Genomic DNA, 19,135 nt, shown 5'->3' on the forward strand with positions numbered 1-19,135 from the left:
GCATCCAACTTTGTCTGACAACATTTTTCCATTCTTTCAGTGAGATATGGTGTGGAAGTCTACTTGCAACCAAGTAGTTAGTCACATATCTACAGACCACATAGAGTTAGTAGAAACTGTAAATAGGTGCTCATCATGAAAATAATCTTCTATAGGGGGCTCATTTTCATTAGATGCGAGTCTAGAGACAAAATTAACCATAAATTTACCTTTTCTTGGTTTATATAGGATAGTGATATCATAGTCTTGTAAAAAAAACAACCATCTACTAACCCAATCGTTTGTAATTGGTTTATTCATTAAATATTTGATTGCATCATTGTAAATGTGTAATATTATAGAATAACTTCTAATGTTGTGCCAAAATTTATTGATTACATAGATGATCGTAAGAAACTCCTTCTCAGCTACCATATAATTATGCTCTATAGGAAAATTAGTTTTACTAACATAGTAGATTGCATACATGTTTGCTTCTTTAAGTTGTCATAACACAACTACTACAGTTGTTCCTGAGGCATCAGTGGAAATATGGAATGGGAGCTACTAATTAGGTCCTATTAAAATTGGTGCCTCTAACACTTCAGACTTACTTTTATTATTCAAAGGTATGTTGGTACTTTTATTTCCACACAAACTCATAATTTTTTGTTAGTAGAGAAAATAATGGATGAGAAATTTGTGAAAACAAATTCAAAGAATTGTTGATACTAACTGGCATGTGTGAAGAATCTGCCTAGTTATTTTTGTGGGTGATGAGAAGGTAAATCTAATATCACCCTATTTCTTTTAGATATGCCTAAATATCTTCCATTAAAATGTAACGTCTTAACATAATACCATGGGTTAACATCATTTGAAACTTGATATTGTTAAGGGTCACATTATCTTTCTTACACCTTATTAATGTTTTTTGTCCAAATTAGCTAATTCTTCATCAAAATCATCACCATAAGTTGTGAAGTCATCAATATATATTTTTGCACATTCATGTATTAGGTTGGAGAATATATGAATCTCAGCTCTTTGAAATGTGGTAGGGGAATTAGACAATCCAAATGGTAGAACTCTATATGAAAATTTCCCCCATGGACAGGTAGATGTGGTATTATCTCAGTCTTTGATTTAATCTAGTAGTAAGCACTGAATCCATCCAGGAAATAAAGATACTTCTTTCCTGCTAAAGTATACAAGACTTGGTCAATGAAAGAAAGTGAAAATATGTCTTTATTTTTTTCTTTATTAAGTTCCCAATAGTATATGCAAACTCTCAATTCCCATTTTTCTTGGGTACTACACAACTGGAGAGACCCATTGACTATAAAAAATTGGATAAATAAAATTATTTGAGTAGTTTCTATATATCCTCCTCTATTATATCCCTTAATGTTGGATTCATCTAGTGTTGGGGTCAATGAATGGGTCTACATCCTTCCTTGATATATATGTGATTTGTGTGTAACTCAAGATTGATACCCTTCATTTTTGAGTAATCCCAAGATGAGGCATAATGTGTCTTTTTAGTTCCTCAGTTAACTTCTCCTTATGTTACTTATTAAAACCTTAGTGGATGTTCATGGTTTGACCAATACTGATTTCTATGATTTATGTAGTGGAATATTGATTCTCCTTGGTTGAAGGCTCATTTCTTTATAGATGAGTGCTTGTTGAAGTAAGAGAAGATTGTATTCCAAGGTGTAGATTATGATCAAAGGTATGTGCATGATTTGAGGAATAAGAGGAGACTATGAAATCATTGATCTTGTCTTTTTCTTTCTTCTCATGAATGGAAAAATATTCATATCTAGAGAGGACTTGACAGACTTCTCCGCATTCATCATTATCCTCTTCTTCAGTCCATATGGATATTTCTTAGCCTATATTAGGGTTAGCAAGAGGATAAAGGGTCAATTGTTTTTTATTGGTCCCGTGTTATATGGTCAATTTTCTTGACCTACAACTAATTTAAACATAAGAAGTGGCCAACCGAGGTCCACCCAATATAAAAGGATGCCCTCCATGTACCCTCTCAAGGAGGTTTTTGGTTGCAGAATCATGAAAACTTTGATGTATCCTCATGAATCCACTAAACTATGACATCATATAATATCCCTTCTAGCTTGATGGTAGATTTTTCAACAAATTTTAATATGGTGGGGTATTTCCTAAGACCAAAAATTCCTAATGCTTCCATAGCTTCTCATGTCATGACATTAATTATGACACCCAAACCAATCAATGTGTTAAGAATAATAGTATTGTTAATTCACACATTAACCAATGGGTTTCCAAGATTAGAATACTTATTTATTAGTGTCCCACTTATCATTAGTTGTGATAGTTTTCCCATAATGTGGATATTCTAGGGGTCTCTCTTGTTTCTCTGAGGTTTCCTAAAATATAGTTCCCTAATTTCTTTAGAATACATAGGTACATCCTTGATATTTTTAAGAAATGGTATCTTCACACACACATTTCTAATTTCTCCCAAGAGATCAAATTTAGGTTGAAAGGTAGGCTTCTCTTATGTTAATATTTTACGGTGAGGTAAAGTTTTAGGTTGAAGAGTTGTAGGTTCCGAAGTTGAATATTGTCTTGATTCTTCATTCCACACCTATACATTTATATATTCAATAAGAACTAAAGGTTGGTTTTTATTTATGGTTCTCCTACATCAGAAATGAATAACATTGCAATCTATGGGGGAGATGGAGTAAATGGGTTAGGTGTGTTGTGGGGAAAAGTATCCGAATCGGAATGACCCTATCCCTACTCTAAGGGTGATAGTTCCTTAGCAACAACTGAAAGTAAAGCTTTGATATTTTTCCTTTATAAAAGTACAGAGAAGGAAGAAAAGATTGACCAACCGATGTCTTTCGCTTTTGTCGATCCTGTCTTCTCTCTTTGCCTCTTGTTCCCAGCTCCTTGCTCCCTTGCCGGCCCAGCTACACACAGATCCTGCAAAAACGAGAGAAGGAAACTACAAGAAACATGTACTCATAACTGATGCATGGATTAGGATGAATCAAATATACAGATGAAAACAATACATCATTGCAATACAAGTATATAGGAGAACATCAAAAGCTTTATTGATAGAAGAAAAAGGTTCTGAGAAGGTTACAACCATAAATGGCTCCAATCCAGCAGCACCTCCCCAGCAGCAAGAAATCTCCTCTTCCCCTCTATAAAAGCAATCACCCAATAGCTCTAACTGTAAACCAACAGCACTTCCTTGCTTTGCACAAAATTCCAGCCTCCTTAGACCTCATAGAAGAGCTCTATATATAGGAGATTTGGAGAAAGGATGAGTCAGCTTGAGGCTGGCATAAAGCTGACTAGTGTCCTCTCCCACTTTAGTTAAACTTCAGTTCTTGAGTCCACTTGGAGATCCTTGCTTACACATGGAGATCAAGTACCTCTTACTCATCACAGGGCGAATCCCTTGAACCAAGTGTCAGTTTGGAAGCTTCCTGGGCAATTGACACCTTGCAGAATGACTGTGCCACTTGGCCAATCTCGCCCAGCGCAGGTAGCCTTCATTGGAGTTGACTTTCAGTGCAGGTACAAGGAGGAGCAGTTGACATTCAGCGCAGTTGCTCAGTGGAGCAGTTGACATGATCCAAAAATAGCTTGTTTTTGAGTGTTTTCAGGTGGATAACTGATGGGAAGTGCTGTGGTTTGCTAACCTTGTTCCTCTAGGGGTAAGAACAACATGTTTAGGGACTTTGGATCCCTGTAATTATCGACATTTCATGCTCCATGCTGCGAGGCACAAAAATGTCTATAACAGTTGCCCCCTAAAGTATGAGGTCGTTTATCGGGTGAAATGCTTTATCTAGAGGGTCCGAAGTTCATTCCAGCGCTGAGGAGGCGCCCTGTAATACAATACAATACAATACATTATTTTTCATTTTGTTTTCATGATCTAGCTGAGGCGGGCATTCCCATGCTCAGCTTTATAAATACATTTTGGTACATAGAACAGACGATCGTCTGATGGTAGACTGATAATTCTCTGCTGAAATTATCATCCTTTGAGTAGGATGATCATCTGCTGCAATGATGTACATGAAAAATGCTTTTATATTTCCTGAATATGTATCACAGCCCGGATGGATGAAACTAGATCCGGGGTCTTCAAACTCGTTTGATCTTCACTCTAAGTACAAGTCGATCCATGTGAGAATTTCGCTGAAGTCGAACATGGAAAGACATCGCTTGATTACCGGTCAATGATGAAAACCGTTAACAAGCGCGAGAGGAATCACCGATAATGATAATGACCCTCAAGGTACTGCAGTACAATTCATGTGGCGTGAATAAAGGACTTGGCGTCGAACGCCACGCAAAATCTTCTGGTCGAAGGTCATTGATGTATACTTGTCGCCGGAAGTGAGAAACTTGCCATTGAGGCATGCAAGCTTCAAAGTACTGATGGGGTTGTTCCTAGATCAACTTCTTGGATAATGAGCTGAAGTCGACAAGAAGTGATCCATCAAAGGAGGGCCTTAATGAATCCCACATCAATGACACGGAACGAAGCTAATGATTTTAGTGGAGGTGAAAACAAACTGTGACATATGATTCAGGGTGGCGATCATGAATGGATGAAGGATAATGTATGGCAGTGGATGGGACACGGTTGACACTTTCAGAATGACCTCTCTTGAACATATAACGACACTGATGCGATGGATCGGTAGCATTACCCCAAAATGTGGATGGTTTGGCGAAGACCATGGTGATGAGACCGGTGAATGAAACAACCCAACCCGATGTGGTACGGAGGAAAAGTGTCATGTTCAAGAGCGACTTGCTACCATTAAACTTTGATGTTCTCCCAATTTTTCCCCAGTCATTTCTGACCAGTACCTCTTTATTTTTGTCAAGCTTGAGGAGGATAACATATGCTTGTTCTATAACCTGCCCTTCGGGCAAGCCTATCGCTATGATTTAACGAGTTTAGCGATAGGGAAACTCGTTCTCGTCTAAAGACAAGTTTGTCGCTATTTAATGAATTTAACGAGTCTAACGACAAGGATAACTCGGTCCTTTTCATTTTTAGAGAGTCTGAAAAGATACATAAAGTCAACTCCAAAATTCCTTTTTCGTCATCTAATCCCTTAAGTCCGAAAAAGTATAAAACAATACAGAAGGGATGAATTTTCAATTGCTTTTAACGAGCCGAACAAAACAAGCGCTCGATCTTTTTGTGCAATAATCCCTCAGGTCCAAAAAGATTAAAATCTAGAGGAGGGATAGCTCTTCCGGTCGCTTTAACGAGTTGGAAGGCCAGAACTCGGCAAACTTTTCATATTTTACGAGTCAGAAAAGAGCTCAAAGATGACTCGTCTTTTGAGGAACGAGTGATAAACAGGGATAGCAGCAGATTCCAGGTACAGGTTGGAATTCTCCAATCACGGCAGTGTCACAAGGATGGCTAGGTGAAATCACTCTTCGCAGCTGTTTCTCAAAAGAGGTAAACACATAAATGGAGGTGAATGATCGGCCAAATGAACAGTGGAGGTGACGGTGCACAAACACGACCAAGGCTTTTATGGCTGATGAATTTACGATCTCAAAAGGTTATTTACCGGTTCATTTTTTCTGAATGAGCTTGAACTCTGAAGGGAAGCCTGCTCATAAACTTATGTTTATTTTTTAACGAGCATGAACTATGCGCTAAAACTGCTCGGATCTTGCGTTTATTTTTTAACGAGCATGAACTATGTGCTAAAACTGCTCGATATACCAGTCATAGAATAAGAACGCCTCCTGTGAGATAGCTATTTTTTAAGGAGCTTTATCTCACGAAGCTATGCTCCAAATTTTGGCAAGTTTTTACCTTTGCCCCACAGACTTTCTTCATGCAAGGTCGGAATCGGCTAATCCTACGAGTTTAAAGGGTTAGACCTACAGGTTTAAAGGGAGGACCTAAAAATTTAAAAAATAAATAGTCGTCCCTCGCTCACATTCCAAAAGTTCACATGCCCCCAGACATAGGATAGAATTTCGAGGCTGCCCCTCCTCTCCCCTACCTCTGCTTTTCTTTGGGTGTTCACAGCTACTTGTCATCTTGCCAATCTAATGTTAACGATACTAGTCTTCTCGTTATTTTAAGGGGTCTCACGCGGTACTCAGGCTTCCCGTCGGCCCAACTTTTAACGAACAGCTATTTGTGACAAGAGAAGAACACTACTCAAAGACAAAACATTGGTATTATTGAGGGAGGCTTGCCTCTTTCTTATTATCCGAAGAGGGTTCTATTTGATGCCGCAAATCAATCTCTTTCTTCGGCGATGTCTATCATCAGGTTACTAAAGATGGCGACCACCTGTTGCAGCAATAGAATCTTTTTCTTTGGAGGCTGCCCCTACTTATCCTTCAAAACATATGTTTTAATGGCTGAGGCTTGTCTTCAAAGATGGTTACTACTTGCTACCGCAAATGGTCCCCTTCCTCGGTATCCTGATTATCTAGACAAGGGGAGCGAGAAGCTGATTATCTCACTCACATAACTTTGACAAAAGAATACTATTCTAGAACAACCCTCTTCCATCCACGGACGGGGTACGGACTAGTCATATTCTTCTGCGGAAATTCTACCTTATACCCAGGGTTTCTTCTGCCCGAAGCAGACCAGGGTGCATGCCCCCTGGGTTTCAATCTTTCTTTCCGAATCACTCACACTCATCGGGAAGGAGGACTGGGGGTGGAGGCGAATCTTGAGTGAACAGACCATTTAGGATTGGTATTTGACTATTTGCGATGCGAGATCCCGAAAATGAAAGTTGGTCTACGAGCTTGACCATCCTTCCTTCGTGTGGAAAACACATTACTCTAAAGAGTGAGGAGACTATCGCTCCCATGCAATAAATATAGTCACGTCCAAGGAGTAGGTTATAATCCAAGGGTCCCTGGACGACCAACACGTTCATATTAACGGTCTTCCCTTTCAATGTAACAGGTACATTGGGGAGGATTCCTAATGGTCGACTGGTTCCTTTATCAAAACCTGAGAGATTTCTCAACTCAGGTAAAAGCGCTGGGGAACCCAGTGCTTTCCAAGCAACAGAGGAAAGGATACTCACAGACGCCCCCGCATCAATGATAGTACCAGCCATAATCATTCTATAGATCTGGACAATGATTCTGAATGGTATACTGGCTGGTAGCCGGGGTCTGCCTAGTTGATTCCAATCAAAGGATACAACCAGGTTGCTTGGTGGTGGGACCGAATATACGGCCGGGTATGACCCTGATGATGTTCCTTCCTGCGATAAAGGAATGGGTGCATTGCCCTGACGCTCATCAGAGTCGGTGCTAATGAAAAGAACCTGGATGGTGTCATCCTTATTCTCTTCAGTGAGGGTGTCGCATGAAGATGACTCTTCGGCGACGGTGTCATTTGAAGATGGGTCTTCAATGACAGAGTCATTGGATGATGAAACCTTTGAAGGAAGAACCGGGTCAACTGCTGTTTCGACCTTTAGACTCTCGTCTGGTCTGGATTCAGTAGGTTCATTCTCAATGACCGACACTTCAGCTGACCACTTGGGCGGGTCAACTGGATTTTCAACTATCAAGGGATTAGGCGCGAGTTTTTGGTATCCAGGAGGAAGTTGTAACGGTGAAACCGGACGATCTTCCAAAACTCTCTTGGCCTCATCTAAGAATGGACATTTGTGGATGGCATGCTTGCCTTCACACAATACACAGGGTGATCTTGGTCTCCCTCTTCGTCCTTCACTCTCGCTAGTTGACGGACTGCAATCAACATGACTATCAGAGGTTGATGCTACCGGATTGTGCAACCTTGGGGACCAGTCCCTTAGTATCCGGGGAATACAAGGACAATCACGATGGAAGTGGGTCCCCTTGCAAATGACACATGGCGATTTAGGCCCGGTCGGTGCAGTGTGTGGGTTTTTGTCAGCTGTCTTTTGCTTGCCCCCAGCTGCCTTCGCCATAGGCTCCTTCTGCTTCTTTTCTTTCTTCTTCTTTTCTTTCTTCTCATTGGGAGGTTGACTTTTGCCAGCTCTGCCTTGCGAAGATGAAGGATCAGAGGAAGTATTGTAACAAGTGGAAGGCTGGTGGGTAGTTCTAGACTGTTCTGACTGTTGATTCGACTGCTCAGGATTAGTGGCGATCTGGACTACATTAGTTGAAAAGAGCCATACAGGTAGGCCAATTGTCAATCCTGGAAGTGACAATGTCGCCATATGAGGCGCACCAACATCTCCCCAAGAGGAGAAGGGATTTGGACTTCCGCCAAGGTTGCCTCCTTGGTTGGTGGGCTCCATACTTTTCAACTGAAAGATCAACGTGGGAATAACAGGTGATTTTGTTCCGCTTAAAATAAATTTTATTAACGACGCTTTTAGACACAAACTTGCTTTTTCATGTTTTAAGAGTCGAGAAAAAGCTAAAGATGACTCTAGTCGCCTTCGATGTATTAACGAGCCCGAAGTGACAAATGCTCGGTTGGACTTTTTCAGTTATAGAGTTTGAAAAAGGCCAAAAGAAACTGCTCTGGAGATCTAGGCAGAGGGTGTGCCAAACCTTTCGCGAAACCACAGAATACGTTTTACGGTACGGGTGGTCGATCTTCGTGAATGCTGTGTTCACTGCATCGCGATCAGTAGGGCGGCCGACACGGCTTCCTAAGGATAAAGGATAAATGCCTATAGGGGTCTCCCAATATACGCGACGGTACGCGGGAGCACAAGTCCGTATTAGTGCCACCGACTCTCAGGAGGAATCACCCACCTTCGTAGAGATCGACAGTCACTATGTTTAACGACGCCGGAACACGTCTCTACCTAGACCTCTAGATGTTTGCGTTATGTTACAAAGCGTTGTTATGTAAATTGGGTTTATTTTAATGTTGATCTTGTTTAGCAGTTTGCCTTTAAGGATCACCACGAGATGTATATATAAAACTTCCTAAATGCAATCTAAGATGAGAAGCAAAACTTTTCAATCTTTCAACTTTGAAAACCTTAATCTACTGAGGGAAAAGAAAGACACAACTTTTCGCACAGATCATAGAACACACACTAAAATGCAAATTTTCCTAAATCGTCAAGCACATAGTCAAATGCAAAATGCACAATGCATGTATTTCTTTTCGTTATCCTTAATGTTGATGTAAGACAGAAAGGAAACTGTTGTATAACTTCGAATCTAATTTCAAGCGAAAATAAACAAGCTTGTCCAAAATCAAAAGACACCTTAAGATCGACTTGTTTAGACACTGGAAATGTATAGATTCAAACCATAAAATGAAAAACAAACAAACTCAAACAGCCATGAACAGTAATAAAACTAGCTCTTAAGATCACAAAGACACTTTTACAGTTCAGGATCTAAGAGGCCACAGCTATACTGGTTCGCTTTTCACAATGGGAAACTGTAACTGAAGCAAGAAATACTGAAAGAACAATCACAGTTTCATCACACAACTGAGGCGGAATAATGTCAAGGAAAGTTGGTTTACAGCAAGTACAATGACAAGCAATCAGCAGCAAAATAACAGTGAAAACAGGGCTCAGACACAGTGGGAAACCTTAGGAGGACATAGCCTAGCTGGATCAGCGCTGGCTCTGGTCTGTCAAATTGACTCTCAGCGCAGTTCCCGAAGGGAGTACCTGCGCTGGAATGCAGACTGCCTGTGGACAGCCTGCACTGAGACACGAGAGTTGCGTTTACAAGGATTTCCGGGTCATAAAAAGCTCAAAAATTCACTGTTTTTGCTGAAATAAAAAGCTATAGGTCAAGTACAAGCTAAGGGATGATCAAGAGGATGAAAAGCTATCACAAAGAGTACAAGAGTCTTTTGTAGATCAGCTCTTCAAATCATGAATCTGCTCAAAAATGAGCAAGAGTAGCAGCCCTTCTACTTCGCTTTTGATATAGTCAAAAGCTTTTCGATTCGGTACTCTTTGGTTCAGGAAATGAATAGCAAAGATACTACAAACACCAACAAGATACTAGGCTCCCCAGCGGAGTCGCCAGTTTGTTGTGGGGAAAAGTATCCGACTCGGAATGACCCTATCCCTACTCTAAGGGTGATAGTTCCTTAGCAACAACTGAAAGTAAAGCTTTGATATTTTTCCTTTATAAAAGTACAGAGAAGGAAGAAAAGATTGACCAACCGATGTCTTTCGCTTTTGTCGATCCTGTCTTCTCTCTTTGCCTCTTGTTCCCAGCTCCTTGCTCCCTTGCCGGCCCAGCTACACATAGATCCTGCAAAAATGAGAGAAGGAAACTACAAGAAAAATGTACTCATAACTGATGCATGGATTAGGATGAATCAAATATACATATGAAAACAATACATCATTGCAATACAAGTATATAGGAGAACATCAAAAGCTTTTTTGATAGAAGAAAAAGGTTCTGAGAAGGTTACAACCATAAATGGCTCCAATCCAGCAGCACCTCCCCAGCAGCAAGAAATCTCCTCTTCCCCTCTATAAAAGCAATCACCCAATAGCTCTAACTGTAAACCAACAGCACTTCCTTGCTTTGCACAAAATTCCAGCCTCCTTAGACCTCATAGAAGAGCTCTATATATAGGAGATTTGGAGAAAGGATGAGTCAGCTTGAGGCTGGCATAAAGCTGACTAGTGTCCTCTCCCACTTTAGTTAAACTTCAGTTCTTGAGTCCACTTGGAGATCCTTGCTTACACATGGAGATCAAGTACCTCTTACTCATCACAGGGCGAATCCCTTGAACCAAGTGTCAGTTTGGAAGCTTCCTGGGCAATTGACACCTTGCAGAATGGCTGTGCCACTTGGCCAATCTCGCCCAGCGCAGGTAGCCTTCATTGGAGTTGACTTTCAGCGCAGGTACAAGGAGGAGCAGTTGACATTCAGCGCAGTTGCTCAGTGGAGCAGTTGACATGATCCAAAAATAGCCTGTTTTTGAGTGTTTTCAGGTGGAGAACTGATGGGAAGTGCTGTGGTTTGCTGACCTTGTTCCTCTAGGGGTAAGAACAACATGTTTAGGGACTTTGGATCCCTGTAATTATCGACATTTCATGCTCCATGCTGCGAGGCACAAAAATGTCTATAACAAGGTGGCTATAAGTTGTTCTTATTGAGTTACCTTTCCATTATTCAAGTTAGGGATTGCTTGTGCAGAAACTTTAAGTCTAGGAGGGTTAGATGTGGGTACTTGCAATTGGGAATGAGGAAGGAGTTATTAAGAAGGTTGTACAATAGCTTGTTGGGGTGCTCCATAGGTGGTATTGTTCCACCCTTGTTGCTAAAGCTGGTTTAGGGGAGGAGGAGCCCATGATTGTGTTGGAAAATTCCATGGCCATGAAGTGTACTACATAATAGGGTTAGTCTAATAAGAATTATTATAAAATTATAACTGGTCTTGGACCATACCTAAGGGTTTTGGTTTCCATGGCTTCTTTGGAGCAATGAAGTACAACTACTCTTGCTCCTCTAGTTCTTCATAACTAATGGGCCTCCAAATTAGACATAAACTAAGGCCCATCTAACCATCCTTCAGCGCATTAAACCTCTATTTTTGCATTAGATAATGTATCTTTAACTTTAATATGTTCATTAGAAAGGTTTATGGATAATTTCATATTTGTGCCTAATATTATTTATTATTGTGGAATATTGGGAGAATATTGGGCAAATTACGAAGATTTGGAGGAGGATATAATTTAGGGACTTGCTCCCTACTATAGGAGGATCAATATTAAATAATAAATCAAGAAGATATTATGAAATTATTAGATAGATTTTGGAGCTCCAATTATTGAGAAAATCTAGGAATGTGTTCCCTGTCATTTAATCCAGATTCCTAGTTTTGGGAACAAAATCCACAATTTGATGGATTTTGATGGGGAAAGATTCTTCCTTTCGTGGGGAATGATTCCTAATCATTTTTTATAAGTACCAAGTCAAATTTTCCTCTAGTGGTTGATTTTTCTTAGTCTTCTTGTGGAGAGTACTCGTATTTTTGCAGCTCCACTATCATTTCTTGTAGGGATGTAATTGTATCGATGGAAATAATGAAGATTGGTTCCATGTTACGCTTCTAATATTGGTTTCCTTCGCAGAAATCTAATTTTCCTTGGGCCTAGCCATCCCAGGAGCCTCAGATTCCTTGTTTATCATTTACTTTCTTGCTTTCACTTCTTATTCACATGCATCTCTTATTATTTTCTTTTTTCTATTTTTGCATTTAGTATTAATGATTTCTTGTTGTAGGATTAGGTTAAATTGTTGAAGTAAGTCATTTTTCAAGATAACGAGAATAATTTCATCATTGGAAAAACTTTGGAAGGTCATAGTAATCATTCAGCTACTTGGATTAGTTTGTTTATTCCCAAATCTAGATTTCTGGAAAACCCTTGTGGCAAATAATAGTAAATTTCTGCTATTTTTTAGAGCATGCTAATGAGCTTCAATATAGTTGATTCCACTTTAATTAGATCAAAAAAACATTCTATTTAATAAAAAAATTTACCCCATTTCATTTTCACTTGATTTTGTTAGGCATTTGATAGATTTACTAGCTCACTAGTTCTCGACTTTTTATATTTTAGACTAGTAATTTTTTGCGATATTTGAGCATGGGTTTATAGAGGTGTTTTTGACTGATTCCACTTGGAATGGAGACCTAAGAAGCCCTAGTCAATAAAAAAATTGTCCCATCCAAATTTTATTTTATTTTATTGGTCATTCGGTGAATTATAACTTCCCAAAGCAAATCTGTAACATCATGTAGTAGCTATAGGATCTCTTGTAGTAGCCTTCCAACATGTATATATTTGCCCAAATTCACTCAAGAAGCTTGGTTTTGGTCCCTTGGGGTTGAATCATGACCCCTAGAATCTAAATCAATGATTGAGGAATAATAAACACCAATTAGGAGATGCCTTTTTACAATGTAGATGTCGCCTATTTATTTGAATTCATGCTTTTAGGATTTCAATTACACTTTTTGTTCTTAACTAGGATTAATTTCTTTTATATTTCAAGCATTTCCATTTCTGAAATTAGTTTAGGATCTGATTTTATTACATTCACTCCATTACATCATGGCAACGAAGGAAGGACACATTGTATGTTGCACATGTAGTGTCAATACCTCTTAAGTTTGTACGAACCCCGGGTTGATAATTAAAGTTGGTAGCCTTGGGAGTTGCAACATTCTTGTTGCAATACCGAGGCTCATCACTTTTTGACATTATTGTTGGGGAGGTGTCAAAGTATGAATTTTTTTCTTTGATAGTTGATTCATTTCTTTTGCTTTCTACATAAACAAAAAAATTCCATTAGGCATATTTCATTTTAAAAACAGAAAATTGCATTGCATTAGGTTTCTTATTCAGAAAAAAATTAAAAATACTTCTCCAACACCAACTCCCACCGCCCCATTTAATCACGTGGTGTAGTAATAGCCACATCACCATTCATTTTTACAGGTATAAGAAGAAGAGGTGATATAGAAGAAGGACGAAATGGATGGAAATGATGACAATGAAGAAGATCCTCTTGGATTTCCCATTCAAGATATTGATGTTAGTGTTCACATGAAGAACATCCCTCCATATTCTCTTCCAAAATTTCATGGTCTAAGATCAGAGGATTCGAAAACCTTTCTCTTTGAATTTGAAATTGTTTGTAGATCTTATGGTTACTTATTAAACACTAAAAAATTGAGATTGTTTCTGGTAACATTGAAAGATAGAGCTCTTAAATGGTTCATGAATTTAGGGACTAATTCAATAAGATCATGGAATCATATGCAAAATATATTTCTAGAAAAATATAAAGATCGCGATCTTAAAGAAGAAATATTTAGAATGAATCAAAAAGAAGATGAGAGCCTTGAGGATCTAATAGAGAGGTTCATGTATAATATTAAGAGGGAAAAACTACATCATTTAGTATCTGACACACTAAAAACCCTTTTACTTAGAACAATTAGGGATGAGTGGATTGATATCCTTGATCTCATGAGTAGAGGAGATGTATACCAATTATCATTTGAAGAAATTTGTGAGACATGCAAACACATGTCAAGAGGAAGGGAAAGAGTAAGTAAATCAGCATCAAGATCAGTAAGTCAAGTTAAACTTGGAAATTTGTTTGATGACTTTAAAATATAAATTCTTAGCAATCTAACCAAACAAGTAGAAATGTTAAAAATGGAAGATGAGAAGAAAGAAGATATTGATATTTTTGTTTTCCATGCAGAATCATGTGACATTAAATATCACCCATCATTACCAATATTGAAGGAAGTTTAGCAAGAGGACAATGGAGCAAGTCAATCACCAAATCAGTTATGTTATGTAGTTGTAAGAGGACCATGGCAACATGATATGATGCAAGAGATTGATTCAAAATTTCAAGCTTATGCACATCAATCTCAAAGTAATTGGAAAACACCCTTTCGTTGGCAACCTTGGCCATCTCAACCCCAAAACCAATCTTGGCAACAAGGTTGGAAAGGAACATATGGGAGCCATCCAAAATATCCTCAATATTTTCCTCAATATCCTCCATACCCAACTCCATGTTATCCCTAACATTCACCTCCGCCACCACCACAACCCCATCCACGTCCATCTCAAATATCCATTCTCAATTAGCTATGTGTACCGCCATTTCCGAACCCACACAATGAAGTAGCTCATCCCACTTACAATGTTAAGGTACAACACTTCCAAACGTCTCCTCTTGATCTAAATGGCATTGATCTTAGCCCAGGAAGAGTAACACAAAAAATATATTCTCTTCATATCATTGAAGGACAACATTTAGAAAAAGAAGATTCAAATGAGAATACCAAAGAATCATGGGTTGCACTTGACAAAGAACAAACATAAGAATCAGAGATTGGTAAAATGCCCTCATCTTTACCGTTAGATCCTCTATGTTTTCAAGAGAATAATCAACAAAAAGAAGAAGATATGAATTTCATGGAAAAAGAAGACATCCAAGATGATCCAAATCAGCAAGTGGACAATATTTCATTGAAATATTGTTCCATATAGTCACTAAGTTGTAGAAACACACTCTTCTTCAACAATTCCTAATCTCATATCACTCAAGGAATTTGATCTCTTACATTCAGGTACATGTCAAAGAATATGTTTCGAGCCTACACATGATTTTATCTATCATCCAGTTATGCAAGTGGCTCCATTGGATATATTCCTACACTTGAAAATGATTTTGTTCTTTCAAGTAGAGTAGTATAGGAAAAGAAATAAAAAAATGAAAAATAAGAGAAAAAAATAAAATATCAAGTGAAAACCTCCTTTGAGGCACCTCATATTGGCTCACTAATTGAAAACCTCCATGAGGCAGTCAATGGGTTGGAAAAAAAGAGAAAAAAAAAAAGATCTTAGGTGAAAACCTCGTTTGAGGTGCCTAGGAAAACCTACATTACTGGACTTTTGAGGTCTAAAATGGGCCTTCTAAGGAAATTATAAAATAATAGTGGAAATAATAAAACAAGATTAGATTACGTCTTCAAATTTTTAAGGGAAAATAGAAAAAACTATTTTTTCAACTCGTACTTTCAACTTATCTCCCTATGGGTTTAATCAAATTTTGAGAAGAAACACTCGTTGGATGGAGAATTTGAGCCCTCATCCAAGCATACTTTTGATGGACCTTGCTACACGAAAAATGAAAAATACATGAAAAACGTGATTGCAATCATGTTTTTTCATGTATTTCTCATTTTTCCTGTAGTAGGGTCCATCGAAACTATGCAACATGAGTAGTCCTTGGATAAGGAATTAATATTTTCATCCAATGGGTACTCCCACTCGAAATTTGAGTAAAACCTTTGGGAGATAAGTTGGAGATACGAGTTGGAAAGGTAGTTTCATTATTTTATTATGTTTTAATCTTTTTACTTTTTTACTCCAAAAACGGTTAATCATCCCCCATGGTTGACATCATCACATTGAATCCTATTGGTTCTTATAAAGTTAATTTTGGTTGTACATTTTTCTTAGGAGGCCAAGTTTAGACCTCAAAATTCCCCTAATGCTAGTTGAAAACCTCATTGAGGCGGCTAGTAGGCCTAGAAAAAAAAAAAGGAATAAAAAAAATGTTTTCTCTATGTATCTCTTTCTCATGAATGCAGGTGTTCTCCAACCTCTGTAAGCAAAAAAAACAAGTTATCCACCAAAAGAAAAGTTTATCAAAAGCCTAATCAAACGAAGTCAAACTTGGACTTTCTCCTCCTTTGCTCAGATGCTCCAGAAGGATGAAGGCCATGCCAGTCCATCACCCTCATCTATTTCCACCACCCACTCATCATTCCCAATATTTTACCACTCATTTTCCTTGCTTTCCTAAAATGCTACAAGAAGATCTTGTAGTTACTACACGAAAAAAATACATAAAGCAGAAAATTATTTTAGTCATATCTTAAAAACCACGCATCTCTTTTCCAAGTTGTTTCAGGCAGATATGAGTATGGATTATAATAACATTCCCAAGCAATTTCAACAAATTTTGGTGCACACTTTTCGCGAAATTGACCTCCATCACGTACAACCATTTTTTAATTTTCTTGATATTCATGCATACATTTTCAAATTTGTTTCATCGGGATATGCATATGGATGGTGGTAACATGCCCAACATATTTCAGCAAATTCTAGTTCACAATTTGCAAGAAATCGACCTTCGTCATCTACAACCATTTTTAATTTTTCTCATGATTCGTGCATCCATTGGTCAAAAATGTTTTATGGGGAAGTGAATAAGGATGATGGAAACATGCTCAAAAAACTTTAGGTCAATCCATTCTACCGTTTGGGAGATATGGACAAAACAAGTCTGCTACAAGAGGTTGTCATGAATTACTACACGAAGATCCTATAACAGTACATGATTGCCCAAAATAAGCTACAAAAGGCAATCTGATTGAAGAAAGGGGTCAAAAGGTCATGTATTCACTAGGGAAGGTTGATATGGGTCCCCAAACACCACTTTCATCACTCATCCACTCCATCTAACCAAAATCCATCTTCAAATTCCACTCTGCCTTACATGAAAAAAATGAGAAGAAACGTTTTCATCAACTTTCCACCACCTACACCACCTCTTGATGATTTTAAACCTATCCTTATACCTCTTATGAATTTACACCAATCCCACATGAATTAATGAGGTATAGAAGAGGAATTAAAAGATTGTTACAGGAAGAGGATTCCTCCTGTAATCAGCCTGCACAGTTCAAACAGAACTGAGCATCAATTCTCTTTTCACTCACATAGCAGAATATCTAGCCACCTTGAGCAACATGAAGAAATTTATGAAGATTGAAAAGGGGGCACACATTGCTTAGGAAGCAGTCCACCCACTCCACTAGAAAAATATTGAACACTGGAAATAAAATTGCACACAACAACCATATCAGTCAAAGAATCAGCAACCTATGAAGATATGTGCAGAAGAAAGCAAAGAAAATTAGCACCTCCAGGAAAGCATGGATTGATCATCAACTCAACAACATCATGCAAGCCTCTCCAACAACCATCAGGTAGGTATATGTATGCAATATTCTTGACCTCTTCTCTTAAGCATATTATAGTTATAATTTTTTTGTCAATCCATGAGAGGTGAGGTTTTATGAAGATAATAATGGTTCAACAATCTCAGCCATCTTGAACTAGTTAATTGTAGCTAACTCCCTCACTCATGTAATGTGGAAAAGCCAAATTAAGAATGGTGATGATTTTGAGGAGTGGGGACAACAGTTAAAAGAGGAAATTTATGCAAAGGCCAAGTCACAAAAGCACTCCAAGCCCTTCATACACTTCATATACACTATCTATTCATCATTCATCCATTCCATTTCATAAGAAAAAATTAACATTTTTCAAGAAAAAACCATACACTTTGTCTCACCCTGAAAATTTCTTAAATAAAACACAGAGTACATCCTCTTCATTTTCACAAACCTACACTACTTCCTCTGATCCCTAGAATCATCCTCCAACATTTCTCATCACTCTCGTACAATTAGAAGACCCTCAAAAGAGAAGGAATGACTGCTACAGGAAGGCATAATGTTGCTACAAGAAGGAAGAAAGGAACAAATTGTGCTAAAAACCAAAATGGAAGTGCCTAAGAGATACCTAATCAAAAAAGAGAAATCCAAAGCCCATTAGGCAATCATCTAGGCCAAAAAAGAGAAGAAGAAGGCAACAAAAAGCAAGAAGGCATTCACCATAAAAATAGAACTCAAACTACAGTGATGGAAAGAGTCTTTCCAAGGGGTCTCTAATCTCTTTCTGGCTTTTTCCCAAGGCCTAAAAGATGTTATTGAAATTGGAGAAAGGGATGGAAAATCCATTTCAAAATGGCATTGACGGGCATGGAAGTCAAGTTGAGGGTTGAGCCTAGGCTCAGACTATCATTTCTTCTCAAAACAAATTTAAACAGGCTACTACAGGATTTCCTGTAGTTACTATAGGATGTCCTAGTTTACTACATGATCTCATCTAATGGCATTTTTAGGGTTCCATGGGTGTCCAAATGATGGAAAAAGGTAGGAGGGGATTGGAAAAGGATGTGGAAGACCTTGCCAAACCAAAAAATCTTTAAGAACCCATCTTTCATTAAGGAAAAAATGTAGGAATGTACAAATTAGGAGGCCAACAGGGCCATGAATCAGGCACAATGAGGTCACTAAGTTTCTCAGAGGATGAGCAACAATTTCAATAGGGGTATGAAGGGCCTCCAGATTAGACATAAATTAAGGCCCGTCTGACTGTCCTTCAGCACACTAAACCTCTCCTTTTGCATTAGATAAACCTCTTCTTTTGCATTAGATAATGTATTTTTAACTTTAATATGTTCATTATGAAGTTTTATGATAATTGCATATTTGTGCCTAATATTATTTGTTTTTATGGAATATTGTGAGAATATTTGGCAGATTATGATGATTTGGAGTATGAGATAATTTAGGGACTTTCTCCATACTACAGGATGATCAATATTAAATAATAAACCAATAATATATTATGAAATTACTCCACAGATTTTGGAGCTCCAATGATTGAGAAAGTCTAGGAATGTGTTCCGTGTCATTTAATACAAATTCCTAGTATTGGGA

The sequence above is a fragment of the Pinus tabuliformis genome, chromosome X (genome assembly GCF_031772625.1).
Source record: "Pinus tabuliformis cultivar Carrire ecotype Pingquan chromosome X, CPIR1, whole genome shotgun sequence".
NCBI lineage: Eukaryota > Viridiplantae > Streptophyta > Pinopsida > Pinales > Pinaceae > Pinus > Pinus tabuliformis.